General features: G+C 38.7%; 1 protein-coding gene across 6 annotated transcripts in view; it reads right to left on the bottom strand.

Annotated features, from left to right (window-relative positions):
• CSMD2 (CUB and Sushi multiple domains 2) overlaps positions 1 to 15006 on the bottom strand; it is a 671005-nt gene that overhangs the window by 256993 nt on the left and 399006 nt on the right. The window lies entirely within an intron of this gene.

Here is a 15006-nt window from a genome sequence, read left to right as displayed (position 1 = left end):
TATCAATATCGAATCAGAGCTTTTATGATTGTATGATTGTATGAGAACGCCACCAAGACGGCAGAGCTGTGTGCTCAGGGGGTGCGTATGAGAGAAAACAGGATTGATATGAAAACACAGCCCGTTTCACTAGAAAAAAAATAAAAATACACAACCCATACTGTTGAGGCTTCATGAAAACTCATGTGTATTTATGGCCAGTTACACAGTAAAGCTGATATAATCCTTTTGGAAGGGAGTGTATGCATTCTTACCAGCAGCCACAACACTCTACAAATATTCTGACTCAGTAATCTCTAGGAATTAATTCAAAAGAAAAAGAGCCACGTGGACAAAGATGTTTACAGGGACATAATTTTATTACAGAGGAAAAACTGTGCACAACCTACATGCCAGCCCAATAATGCGAGGTAAATTATAGCCTTTAATGGGGTGCGGTTTGAACACAATCATTAAAGTGATAAATATGACCCTGTAGAAAGAAGAATGTTAAACATTTTAAAGTAAAACTGTACCTCATAAAATTATATGCATGCTTTGGATTAGAGCTATTAAATATTTACTCATATATGGGTAAAGACTGGACAGGAGCCCCGAAATAAAAATTGTATTAGAGTAAAAGGTTTGGGGGTGATAGTTTTTCAAAATGAAAGCAATATTTAATTTTTCTGACGGCAAAAATGATATAGGCTCATTGAAACACTTTTTAATATATAAAAGTGTAAAGAAGGTAGAAATGAATATGGACAAACATTTAAGTGCCTTTATAACATTTATAGTGATGTTTGGTATTATATTGAAATTAAAGTCTAATATTTGACTTATTAATTATAATGAAGCTAAGGTGAAAAATAATAATAAAATCATGTTTGCAAAAGAAAAAAATAAAAACACAAAACAAAGGGATTGGTGATTCCTTCCGCTGAGTGTCTCTTTCCTCTGCCTGGCTCTACCCACCTTCCCCTTTTCTGTATTAGGTATTACTTTTTCAATCTGCTACTCAAAGCCCTCCCATCAAATTCAGCAAAGTGAACCCGGTCCCGAGGACACAATCAGTCTCATCCCTATAATCTCTGTATTTTATAAGTATTGAAAGTTTGAGTCAAGGGGAGAGAAGGACATGAAAAAGCTTTTAGGCAACACAAGGTATAGTTAATAGTAATTACCATTGTATATTATTGGGCGTTTACTAAGTACAGGCACTGTTCTAAGCACTTTCATCAATTACTCAATTTAACTGTCACAAAAACGGCATGAGGTAGGTACTGTTATTAACCCCATTTAAAAATGAAGACACTGCGGCACACAGAGATTAAGTAGCTTGCTAGGGCTGCGCGGCCAGTAGATGTTAGCAGCAAGTTCAAATCCACGCAAATCCATGCAAATTCAAATCCACCTGACTCCACGGGCCAAGCCCTTAGCCACCCAGCAACACCGTCTCCCAGTATGAGAACAGTATTGCTCACAAAGTCTAATAGTGGAGTCCTTGGGGGTGTTCTTAGAATCTGTTAAAGATTCATCTGTTAACCCCAAGCATTGTAATAGCCCTGAACTGGAGGTTCTAGGCTGGACACAGATGCCCCCACACAGCTATCCCATCTATGGCTTTGTGGTAGTCCAGCTGGGAGCATAATACAAATAATGAGGAATCTGAAACCAACAAAGACCACTACCTTGAAGACAGAAGGGGAAAAACCACATGGCCTGTCTACCAGCAGAACAACACCAAGGCGGACCAAAGACAAAGAAAAGCTCTATGATTTCAAAGGCACTGAAAGCATGAGAACAAATGGATTTACTGCAGAGAATTTAATTAACATCACCTGAGTTCCCACCCTGACTCCATCACTCTGTCACATTTTTTTCTTTATACCCTTTATCCAGAGTTGCCATGTTGTAAAGCTCCAGGGGCAACATTTTGAGTAGCTATACATGGCAGATCTACCTATCACTCTCTAAAATTACCTTGTTCACTGGCTTGTTTATGGTCTCTCCCTCCCTCTCCCCAGCACACACACATGTAATCCACGAGGGCAGAAATCTTGTCTGTTTGATTTCTCTGAATCCCTATGGCTCCCACAATGCCTGGTACATTGTTGGTGCTCAATCAATATTTGCTGAATGAATCAATGAGCATTTAATGGTTGATACCATCTGAAGAGATGGTGACATGGATACGTGTGCCTCACATCCCCATCCCATTCCAAACCCCAACCAAAAGAACTGACCAAAGTCTGTGTTAGCTCTGGAAACATGGAAAAAATACTATGCTGTGATCCTCAATGTATGTCTCTTAGACACAGTACAGATCTGTCCCTAAATAATTTAGAGTAGAAAAGCATATGACCCAGCCAAACTGTCAAAGAACAAAGACAACAGAAACCTCTTCCAGTATCAAAGACCTCAAAAAGTATATTATCCATACAACACTAAAGAAATACTCCAAGATGTTATCAACCCAACCAAGAGATGAATCAAAATGCAGAACTCAAGTATGAGAAAGTTATGCTTAATAAAAAATGAAAAAGATTGGTGATAAGCAAATAAACAATATAGTAAAGAATCTAAATAATTGCTGTAAACATAGTTAGAAAACAGACTGCAAGTGTAACAAATATTTGTTGGAAGAGAAGATAAAAGATATCACTCCTGCCTAAATCCCAGGTAAAATATTGCAGATTATTCTGATGTAAAGTATAAAGTTGAAGCAAGGAGATAGGCTAATTTCCTCATTTTGTAAGAAATTCTGTTACATAGTTTCTGTGGTCAATTAGAGAAATATAGGTTAGAGTGTGTCTTTAAAGATGTTAAGTATAATTAGTAATAGACTATAAAGTAGCTTATCTTCAAAATTACCAAAGGGGAAAAAGCAAAAGCAGTCAATTTAGAAAAAAAATGGAATTCAAAGGAAACAACAAGGAATCAAAAAGAGGGGAAACGTAAAGTAAGATGCTAAAAAAGGGGGAAAAAGACAAAACGTCATTTATGATAGCAAATGTATACAGGTTTATCTGACTTAGAAAAATATTACCCTCATTTTGGGAAAAGACACACAACTTAAAGTGACTCAGAATAGTCAAGAATAACGAAATGGGCCAAGATAGCTCAGACTTCAGATTAGAAGAGTGTTACAATTTACCAATGCCCAGGCCCCAAAGATTCCTATTTATTTGGTGGAGTACACCCAGGACATCAGAGGTTCTAAAAGCTTCTGGGTGATCCCAGTGTGCAGCCAGGGTTTGAGAGCTACTGGTGAAGGCAAATGCAAACCACAAACAAAAGGAGTTTTAATACTAATATCAGATCCTTGGATGTTATAATATCACACCAGACTCTTGATGATTCTTTTTTTTTCAGTACAAGAGTCCTCTGGACTGCTACCAAGAGACGTTTCCTCTTGCACCTGGAAAGAGATGGAGCTGATAAACTGACACTAATAGAACAGAAATGTGGCCCTGTAAAGCTCAGTTTTCTATCCCAAGGTATAATTCAGACTTGTTACAATGAGGGCAGGAAAAGGGAGTGTGCATTGTCCAACAAAGGTCTAATCTCTCTCACTCTGGAAAATTAGGTTTACATATTACAGTAGAATGTTTCTGTTGGAGAATAGAATTTGCTTCGCAGCATCCCAAATGAGGATAACAAAACGTATTGTGATTGGATCTCCTCACTATCAATCACCCAGGTAAAAGAGAAAGATGGGGTACCCTCTCCCTTTGGAAGCTCTTACCACATTGTGCTCATGGATCTTGACCTTGGATAAGCCTTTAAATGGTTCAGACTTTTGAAAAATAATAAAAGTGGAAACCTCATTACCAAATGGATGTATCATTACTGTGTATAACATTGGATTATTATTCAATAGGACCTTGAGTAAGAAATAAAAGTTTTGTTGAAAAACCCTCTTTTACTATCTTTTCCTCAGGTGTTGTCACTGCTAGTTTTAGTGTTTTCAAAATGATAATTCAGTTACTAGGGACCCAATGAGACAAAACAAAATCTCAAATCCAAAGATGACATTTAAAAAATGGATGACGTGCACATTCCAAAATGAAGATATGACAGTTATGATACATTTGGCCCCAAAGCACTGAAACAGACAAAATAAACTAATTTTAGCACAGTGGTTAAGAATTCACCTGCCAATGCAGGGGACACGGGTTTGAGCCCTGGTCCAGGAAGATCCCACATTGCTGCGGAGCAACTAAGCCCATGCACCACAACTACTAAGCTTGTGCTCTAGAGCCTGTGAGCCACTACTACTGAAGCCCGTGCACCTAGAGCCCATGCTCTGCAACAAGAGAAGCCATCAAAATGAGAAGTCCATGCACTGCAACGAAGAGTAGCCCCAGCTCGCCGCAACTAGAGAAAGCCCATGTGCAACAACGAAGACCCAATGCAGCCAAAAATAAATAAATAAAATTTAAAAACCCAAAAAAACATAAGAGTTGGAGAAAAATATAATAATCTGAAGTCAAAAGTAAATAAAGTGGATCTGTAAAATACTATGAGTGTGTATATGTTATATAAAGCTCTGTGACCTTCAAACAAGGAACAGCACCTTCTTCACAAGTGCCCTTGGAATATTACAGAAATGGACCCTATATTGGGCTACAATGAATTCTCCATAAACTCCTCCACAAAGCAAAAACTGTTGGGACACAATTTCTATTCACAGTGCAACTAAACTACAAATCAATAATAAAAGAATGACTACGAACCTGCAGCCTGTGAAGAGGAGACCCCAAACACAGTAAGTTAAACAAAATGAGAAGACAGAGAACTATGCAACAGATGAAGGAGCAAGGTAAAAACCCACCAGACCTAACAAATGAAGAGGAAATAGCCAGTCTACCTGAAAAAGATTTCAGAGTAATGATAGTAAAGATCATCCAAAATCTTGGAAACAGAATGGAGAAAATACAAGAAACATTTAACAAGGACCTAGAAGAACTAAAGAGCAAACAAACAATGATGAACAGCACAATAAATGAAACTAAAAATTCTCTAGAAGGAATCAATAGCAGAATACCTGAGGCAGAAGAACGGATAAGTGACCTGGAAGATAAAATAGTGGAAATAAATACCACAGAGCACAATAAAGAATGAAAAGAATTGAGGACAGTCTCAGAGACCTCTGGGACAACATTAAATGCACCAACATTCAAATTATAGGGATCCCAGAAGAAGAAGAGAAGAAAAAAAGGACTGAGAAAACATTTGAAGAGATTATAGTTGAAAACTTCCCTAATATGGGAAAGGGAATAGACAATCAAGTCTAGGAAGTACAGAGAGTCCCATACAGGATAAATCCAAGGAGAAACACGCCAAGACACATATTAATCAAACTATCAAAAATTAAATACAAAGAAAAAATATTAAAAGCAGTAAGGGAAAAGAAACACATAACATAAAAGGGAATCCCCATAAGGTTAACAGCTGATCTTTCAGCAGAAACTCTGCAAGCCAGAAGGGAGTGGCAGAACATATTTAAAGTGATGAAAGGGAAAAACCTACAACCAAGATTACTCTACCTAGCAAGGATCTCATTTAGATTTGACAGAGAAATTAAAACCTTTACAGACAAGCAAAAGCTAAGAGAATTCAGCACCACCAAACCAGCTTTACAACAAATGCTAAAGGAACTTCTCTAGGCAGGAAACACAAGAGAAGGAAAAGAGCTACAATAACAAACCCAAACAATTAAGAAAATGGTAATAGGAACATACATACTGATAATTATCTTAAATGTAAATGGACTAAATGCTCCCACCAAAAGACATAGACTGGCTGAATGGGTACAAAAACAAGACCCATATAGATGCTGTCTACAAGAGACCCACTTTAGACCTAGGGACACATACAGACTGAAAGTGAGGGGATGGAAAAAGATATTCCATACAAATGGAAATCAAAAGAAAGCTTGAGCAACAATTCTCATATTAGACAAAATAGACTTTAAAATAAAGACTATTACAAGAGACAAAGGACACTACATAATGATCAAGGGATCAATAAAAGAAGAAGATATAGCAATTGTAAATATTTATGCCCCCAACATAGGAGTACCTCAATACATAAGGCAAATGCTAACAGCCATAAAAGGGGAAATCAACAGTAACACAATCAAAGTAGGGGACTTGAACACCCCACTTTCACCAATGGACAGATCAACCAAAATGAAAATAAAGAAGGAAACACAAGCTTTAAATGACACATTAAACAAGATGGACTTAATTGATATTTATAGGACATTCCATCCAAAAACAACAGAATACACATTCTTCTCAAGTGCTCATGGAACATTCTCCAGGATAGATCATATCTTGGGTCACAAATCAAGCCTTGGTAAATTTAAGAAAATTGAAATGGTAGCAAGTATCTTTTCTGAACACATGCTATGAGATTAGATATCAATTAAAGAAAAAAAATTGTAAGAAATACAAACACATGGAGGCTAAAGAATACACTACTAAATAACCAAGAGATCATTGAAGAAATCAAAGAGGAAATTAAAAAATACCTAGAAACAAATGACAATGAAAACACGACGACCCAAAACCTATGGGATGTAGCAAAAGCAATTACAAGAGGGAAGTTTATAGCAATACAATCCTACCTCAAAAAAAAGAAACATCTCAAATAAACAACCTAACCTTACACCTAAAGCAATTAGAGAAAGAACAAAAAAAACTCAAAGTTACTGGAAGGAAAGAAATCATAGAGATCAGATCAGAAATAAATGAAAAAGAAATGCAGGAAACAATAGCAAAGATCAAGAACTAAAAGCTGGTTCTTTGAGAAGATAAACAAAATTGATAAACCATTAGCCAGACTCATCAAGAAAAAGAGGGAGAGGATTCAAATCCATAAAATTAGAAATGAAAATGGAGAGGTAACAACTGACACTGCAGAAATACAAAGGATCATTAGAGATTACTACAGGCAACTATATTTCAATAAAATGGACAACCTGGAAGAAATGGACAAATTCTTAGAAAAGCACAACCTTCCAAGACTGAACCAGGAAGAAATAGAAAATATAAACAGACAAATCACAAGCACTGAAATTGAAACTGTGATTAAAAATCTTCCAACAAACAGACGCCCAGGACCAGATGGCTTCACAGATGAACTCTATCAAACATTTAGAGAAGAGCTAACACCTATCCTTCTCAAAGTCTTCCAAAATACAGCAGAGGGAGGAACACTCCCAAACAATTCTATGAGGCCACCACCACCCTGATACCAAAACCAGACAAGGATGTCACAAAGAAAGAAAACTACAGGCCAATATCACTGATGAACATAGATGCAAAAATCCTCAACAAAATACTAGCAAACAGAATCCAACAGCACATTAAACGGATCATACACCATGATCAAGTGGGGTTTATCACCGGAATGCAAGGATTCTTCAATACACGCAAATCAATCATTGTGATACACCATATTAACAAACTGAAGGGAAAAAACCATATGATAATCTCAATAGATGAAGAAAAAGCTTTCAACAAAATTCAACACCCATTTATGATAAAAACTCTCAAGAAAGTAGGCATAGAGGGAACTTACCTCAACATAATGAAGGCCATATATGACAAACCCACAGCCAACATCGTTCTCAATGGTGAAAAACAGAAACCATGTCCACTAAGATCAGGAACAAGACAAGGTTGCCCACTCTTACCACTATTATTCAACATAGTTTTGGAAGTTTTAGCCACAGCAATCAGAGAAGAAAAAGAAATAAAAGGAATCCAAATCAGAAAAGAAGAAGTAAAATTGTCACTGTTTGCAGATGACATGATACTATACATAGAGAATCCTAAAGAGGCTACCAGAAAACTACTAGAGTTAATCAATGAATTTGGTAAAGTAGCAGGATACAAAATTAATGCACAGAAATCTCTTGCATCCCTATACACTAATGATGAAAAATCTGAAAGTGAAGTTAAGGAAACACTCCCATTTACCACTGCAACAAAAAGAATAAAATATCCAGGAGTAAACCTACCTAAGGAGACAAAAGACCTGTATGCAGAAAACTATAAGACACTGATGAAAGAAATTAAAGATGATACAAACAGATGGAGAGATATACCATGTTCTTGGATTGGAAGAATCAACATTGTGAAAATGACTATGCTACCCAAAGCAATCTACAGATTCAAAGCAATTCCTATCAAACTACCAATGGCATTTTTCACAGAACTAGAACAAAAAATTTCACAATTTGTATGGAAACAGAAAAGACCCCAAATAGCCAAAGCAATCTTGAGAAAGAAAAATGGAACTGGAGGAATCAGCCTCCCTGACTTCAGACTATACTACAAACTACAGTAATCAAGACAGTATGGTAGTGGCACAAAAAGAGAAACATAGAGCAATGGAACAGGATAGAAAGCCCAGAGATAAACCCACGCACATATGGTCACCTTATTTTTGATAAAGGAGGCAAGAATATACAGTGGAGAAAAGACAGCCTCTCCAATAAGTGGTGCTTGGAAAATTGGACAGCTACATGTAAAAGAATGAAATTAGGAACACTCCCTAACACCATACACAAAAATAAACTCAAAATGGATTAAAGACCTAAATGTAAGGTTAGACACTATAAAACTCTTAGGGAAAAACATAGACAGAACACTCTACGACATAAATCACAGCAAGATCCTTTTTGATTCACCTCCTAGAGAAATGGAAATAAAATCAAAAATAAACAAATGGCACCTAATGAAACTTAAAAGCTTTTGCACAGCAAAGGAAACCATAAACAAGACCAAAAGACAACCCTCAGAATGGGAGAAAATATTTGCAAATATGCAAAAAACTGATGAAGGATTAATCTCCAAAATATACAAGCAGTTCATACAGCTCAGTATTAAAATAACAAACAATCCAATCCAAAAATGGCAGAAGACTAGATAGACTTTTCTCCAAAGAAGATATACAGACTGCCAACAAACACATGAAAGGATGCTCAACATCACTAATCATTAGAGAAATGCAAATCAGAACTACAATGAGGTATCACCTCATACCAATCAGAATGGCCATCATCAAAAAATCTACGAACAATAAATGCTGGAGAGGGTGTGGAGGAAAGGGAACCCTCTTGCACTGTTGGTGGGAATGTAAGTTAATACAATCACTATGGAGAACAGTATGGAGGTTCCTTAAAAAACTAAAAATAGCACTACCATATGCCCCAGCAATCCGACTACTGGGCATATACCCTGAGAAAACCATAATTCAAAAAGAGACATGTACCACAATGTTCATTGCAGCTCTATTTACAATAGCCAGGACATGGAAGCAACCTAAGTGTCCATCGACAGATGAATGGGTAAAAAAGACGTGGCACATATATACAATGGAATATTACTCAGCCATAAAAAGCAATGAAATTGAGTTATTTGTAGTGAGGTGGATGGACCTAGATTCTTTCATACAGAGTTAAGTCAGAAAGAGGAAAACAAATACCGTATGCTAACACACATATGTGGAATCTAAAAAAAAAATGGTTCTGATGAACGTAGGGTCAGGATAGGAATAAAGATGCAGATGTAGAGTTGTACCTGAGGACACGGGGACAGGGAAGGGCAAGCTGGGACGAAGTGAGAGAGGAGCATTGACATATATACACTACCAAATGTAAAATAGATAGCTAGTGGGAAGCAGCTGCATAGCACAGGGAGATCAACTTAGACCTTTGTGACCACCTAGAGGGGCGGGATAGGGAGGGTGGGAGGGAGGTGCAAGAGGGAGGGGATATGGTGATATATGTATACATACAGCTGATTCACTTTGTTATACGGAAGAAAGTAACACAACATTGTAAAGCAATTTTACTCCAATAAAGATGTTACAAAAATAATAAAAGAATGAAGAAAACCCCTAATCACCCAAAAAGTTATTCAACCCTTTCCTAAATAAGTTCTTGAGTTTAAAGACGAAACAAAGGCTGTCAGTACAGACTACTTATAATAACGATGATGATACTAGGCCAAAGCAGTATCTGAGGGAAAATTAATAGCCTTATTCATTATTAAGTAAAAAAGAAATAAGTGAAATGAGCATTTATACTAAGAAAGTGACAAAGAGAATAACTAAAAAAAATTAAGGAGAAAAGGGAGAATAAATTTAATAAAGATAAAAGCAGAAAAAATTAACTGAAGAGACCAGCAGAAGAGAAACTTCTCATTGGTCTACTCAAGAAGTAAAGGGGAAAGATATATACATAGAGACAGGATAATAAAATTAAGGAGATGAGCCAATTATAAAAGAATAGTATGTATAACATGCTAATAAAATTGAAATATTCACAAAATAGAGAATTTCCAAGGAAATTTTAAATTACAAAAATTGTGTGAAGAGAAAAACCGGAGGAGACAGGAAAACATCTAGGGAATAGGTATTTTTAGGGCCAGAGCTTTAAAATGTTAAGCAAGCTATAGTAGCTATGCTATTTAATTAGTCTTGATACAAATATTCCCGTAAGATAGTATGCATGATACACATATTCACACTCATCTACTCACACATCTATACACCCACAGTGTAAAAAAATCTTATTTGTAAAGTGCTACCAAGTCAAATTCAGCCCTAAAACAATAAGTAAACAAGACCTATATAATAAAATCAACAAAACTTTATTGATAGGCAGAAAATTGAAAAATGAGAGACAAACTTTTTTCCTAGATGATGAGTTCATATTGTTAAGATAACAATTATCTTCATATCATTGTATAAATTTAACGTAATTCCAGGCAAAATTTAATGTAATTCCAGACAAGGCCCACACTGATTTTTTTTTTTTTTCTGGAGCTTAAAACAACTATAAGATTGATCTGTTGAGAGAGACAAGGAAAAACAGCATATGAGGTGGTGCTAGCTGGCATTGCAAGACATCATATGTCTTAACCCATTAACCCTCACAGCAGCCCTCTGAGGTGGATACTATTATTATCCCCATTTTACAGATGCAGATGCTGAGTCTGGGTGTTCAAGTAACGTGCCCACAGTCACAAGGCATGTAAGTGATGGGGCTGGGATGTGAACGCAGTCAAGCTGGTTCCAAAGCCCAAGCTCTCAACCACAATACTGATTTTCTCCAGTGGCAGGGAGGCTTACCAACTCAGATATTAAAACATATTATAAAGCTGCAATAATAAAATCTGTAATGTATCAACTTCAAAGGAGAGATCAATGGAACCAAAAAAGAAAGTTCAGAAAAGGATACAGACATCCAAAAATGTAGTATGTGATGAAGGGGGCTTTTTAAATTAGCAGGGTAAAGTTGATTGATCAATAAGGGATGCTTGGACAAATGGCTACCATTTGGATCTGGAATGGAGAAATTAGATCCACGTTTCACTCAGTATACCGTAGAAGTACTAGAAGAAAATATAAGGAATATTTGTATAATCTCAGAGGTGGGGAAGGACTTAGCATTATACTAAGGTTAGAATCATAAAGGAAACAGTATTTTAAGTTACAGAAATGAATAACTTTGGGATTTCAAATATCACCATAAAAGGTAAATAGCGAGGACCAAATGAAATATTTGCAAGAGATTACCATTAAATATTTACTATGTTTAACATATGAAGAACTACAATTCCACAAAAAGATAAACACTCAAAATAGAAGTATGGGCCAAGGTAATTAAGAGGCAACTAACAAGTGAATAAAGCTGGTCAATAAAGATTGGGGAAATGTACAATATTATAAGAAAACAAAAACTTCAAACAATAGGGCTGTCAAGTTGGCAAAGAAAAAACAGACAGCATGGAACTTTGCAAGAGGATGGAGAGAAGCTGGCAGGGTAGATGGAGACAAAGCAGATGAAGGTAGGAGGAAAAACAAGAGTGGTTTCCAGAAGGAGGGAAGGGCTACCTGTCCGGAAATAGAGTGAAGCATCTGGGTAAAACCCTTTGGGTTTTAGCAACAGGAGGCTCATTGGTGACCTCGGTGAGAGCAGTTTCCAGGTGTGGTGGACACAGAGGTCAGAACGGATGGGGTGAGAAGGGACTGGGAAGTAAGGAGTGGTCACAGCAAGGAAAGACATCCCGTCAAAGGAGTCTGGACGCGAAGGAGAGTATTCAAGAACGGGCAGGATGTGGGAGGCGTGAAGAAAGAGCTTTACTTTTAAGAGAAGAGGGACCTGGGGAAATTTAGATGGTGATGGGAAGGACGTAGCAGAAGGGGGAGGCTGAGACAGACGAAAGAGGATGAATTACATGAGGCATAGACTCCTGAGAAGGTGGGAGGCGAGGGGGAATCTATAGGAAAATTTTTGAAACAGTGACTCTTTGTGAAAGCAATGTGGTGGGTCATGGGCTGGATGCTAAAAGAAAAGAAACAAAAACAAAAGGAAGAGAACGGGAAATAACTGAGTGCACTATAGGGATAAAGGTAAGTACTGTTTGTGAATCTGTTTCAATCATGGGTGAGCGTGTGCTGGGCTGCATTTCTTACTGTTAGTTTAAAGGTGTTTGAAGGTACCTGATCTAAAGCCAAAATGGGATGCAGAAGCTACAGGGGGATTGGTTTTTGATGGGAGAGAGGAGTGAGTGAGCATCTCTGGTATTAAAGGTGGGAAGGTGAGAGGAAGGATGGGGATGGTGATGATCTGCAGGCTTGGTGTCTTTGGAATTTGGAAGTTGAGGACGTTGTCTGTCAGGTGGGAGACAAGGTCATTCTCCAGGGTAAGGTGAGGAGGGGGCGCTGTTCCCAGGATGGGGTAGGGGAAGTGGAGAATGCTCCGCATAGCTTCCATGGGGAAGAGGAGATCAGACTGACTTAAGAAACACAGATGGAGGCTGGGCACTGTGGTTGGCTTGACTGAGACTGGTGACCTTGAACCTGTAGCAGCACCAATTTGCCTGGCTGGGCGATTTTCTCCAGCAGTGCTCACCCAAGCAGGAGAGGCCCGATCACATTGTTGTTGCTTCACTGTGCATCTCTGAACCAGTAAACTGGGGTAGCTCTGCTGATGAATGCTAGAACTGAGTTGGAGCCAGAGGCTTTACAAAGCCACAAATGAATTCCTTTCACCTCTTTCTGCTCAGAAGCTCAGAGTACAGTAGTTTTCATCTGAGGTTTTTCAACATCTCTGGCACTGGAGCTGGTGAGAGTTATTATTTAACTTCCTTGGGCCTGAGGAAGCTGGATGAGGTTTTCAAAGTCACATGCATGAAGCTGAAACTGGTCATCCAGCCGGGCTCATCCTTATCATAAACAAGATTAAGTTAATGCTGGGTTCTCTTTGAGGAGAACTGAGGATGCCTTCCAGAAACTCATACACATTCCAAAAGGAGCGTCAGGCATAAACAGATGACGCTGTCCACATATTTCCTGAGCAAGGAACATGTCCTCTTCAATTCATATTTGATGTAGTTTGATTGAAAAGCCATGAATTGTGTCAAGTTTTTGTGTTTCTTTGTTTTGTTCCATCCCCACCTCGCAGGCAGGCAAAAGCGCAGGCCCCCTGCGTTAGGTGAGCAGGGCATTCGACAGAGCTGAGCCCTCCCCCATTCCTGAAACGCTTCCTTTCTGTCTCCTGTGCAGGTCCCTTTGCATGGCCTTGGAATGTCTCCACCTAGCTGGAGTACTAACGGAGCATCTGCTGTGCGACAAACACTAATCTAGATATGGGAGGCAACCAACCAGACAGATCAGCAAGTCCTCAGCTGGCATGAAGTTTACATTCTAATAGGTGGCAAAGAACATAAGACAGAGTGAAGGGAAAAGAGTGAATGGGGGGGGTGCTTGCTTTCAATAAGGTGGTCAGTGATGGCCCGTCTGAGGAGGCATCTTCTGGGATGTGGCCAGCTGTCCTAAGGGAAGATCATTCCAGGTGGAGGGAACTGCAAGTGCAAAGGCCCTGAGGTGGGAGCAAGCTTGGTGTATGTGAGGGACAGAAGGGAAGTCAATAGAGCAGGAGCAAGGTGAACCATGGAGCTAGGAACATGACATGAGTAGGAGAGGACAGCAAAGATCTTTTAGACTCAGAAGGAGTCTGGATTTTATCAGAGCAAATTAAATGAAAAATGGCCAAAACTGATCTCCTAGTCTTTTTTCCCAAACTGGTTCTCCTAGACTCTTGCATCTGGAACATTCCCCGGCATCAGGGAATGATTCAGCTCTGCCGTCACCCAGTTATGGGCTTTCCCTTGGCCCCTTCCCGCTTCCCACCACTCTTCCTTATGCCCTTGCCTCCTAAATGATACTGGTAGCCCAGACCCTCCCACACATTCATACTTGGTATGCAACTGTCTGATGTACATCTCTACTGGAGATCCCACCAGCACCCTGAATGCGTGTCCAAAATTGATCTCTTTATCTATTTTCCTAAGCCTCCTTCATTCCTTATCTCCATGAATGACAATACCCAGTTGCCTAAGCAAAATATATCACCTTCTTTTCCCTTGCTCCCGAATCCAGTCTGTAACTAACTTCTGCTGATTCTCTCTCTTCAGTGTCTCTTGTACTTGTCACAGCCCCACCACACCCTGTTAAGTGAAGGCCCTCTTCCTACTGCAATAGCCTATCTGGTTTTCTGTCTTTAAATCTCATGCCTTTTGAATCCATCCTACCTACTGGCTCCAGAATGAATTTTGTAAATCACAAATTCTCACGATATTTCATCTTTGCTTGGAACTCTTTAAATAAAGACCCCCTGTTGCACAGAAGATAAAGCCTAAACTTCTCAAAAGAGCACAAAAGGACCCTCAAAGACTGAAGGCCCTTGCCAAGCTCTTTTGTCTTTATTTTTCCACTCCCCAACTCGCCCTGACATTCCAGCTACATTAGATTCCTGCAGCCCTACAAATGTGCAAGGCTAACGCCAGGTCTTGCTCTATTTTCTCTGTCTAGAATGTTCTCTCCTTTCCACCTGGAAAACTCTGTTATGCATCATGATGTGTCCCCCCCGCCCATTTATCCTTCCTAGCTGCAGCCATAGAGTCTGTACACCAGGCTCATCCCACTCAGTGCCTG

Source organism: Globicephala melas, chromosome 1 (genome assembly GCF_963455315.2).
Source record: "Globicephala melas chromosome 1, mGloMel1.2, whole genome shotgun sequence".
In the NCBI taxonomy this organism is placed as follows: Eukaryota; Metazoa; Chordata; class Mammalia; order Artiodactyla; family Delphinidae; genus Globicephala; species Globicephala melas.
The sequence above is the reverse complement of the archived record's forward strand: the minus strand, read 5'-3'. Positions and strand labels throughout refer to the sequence as shown.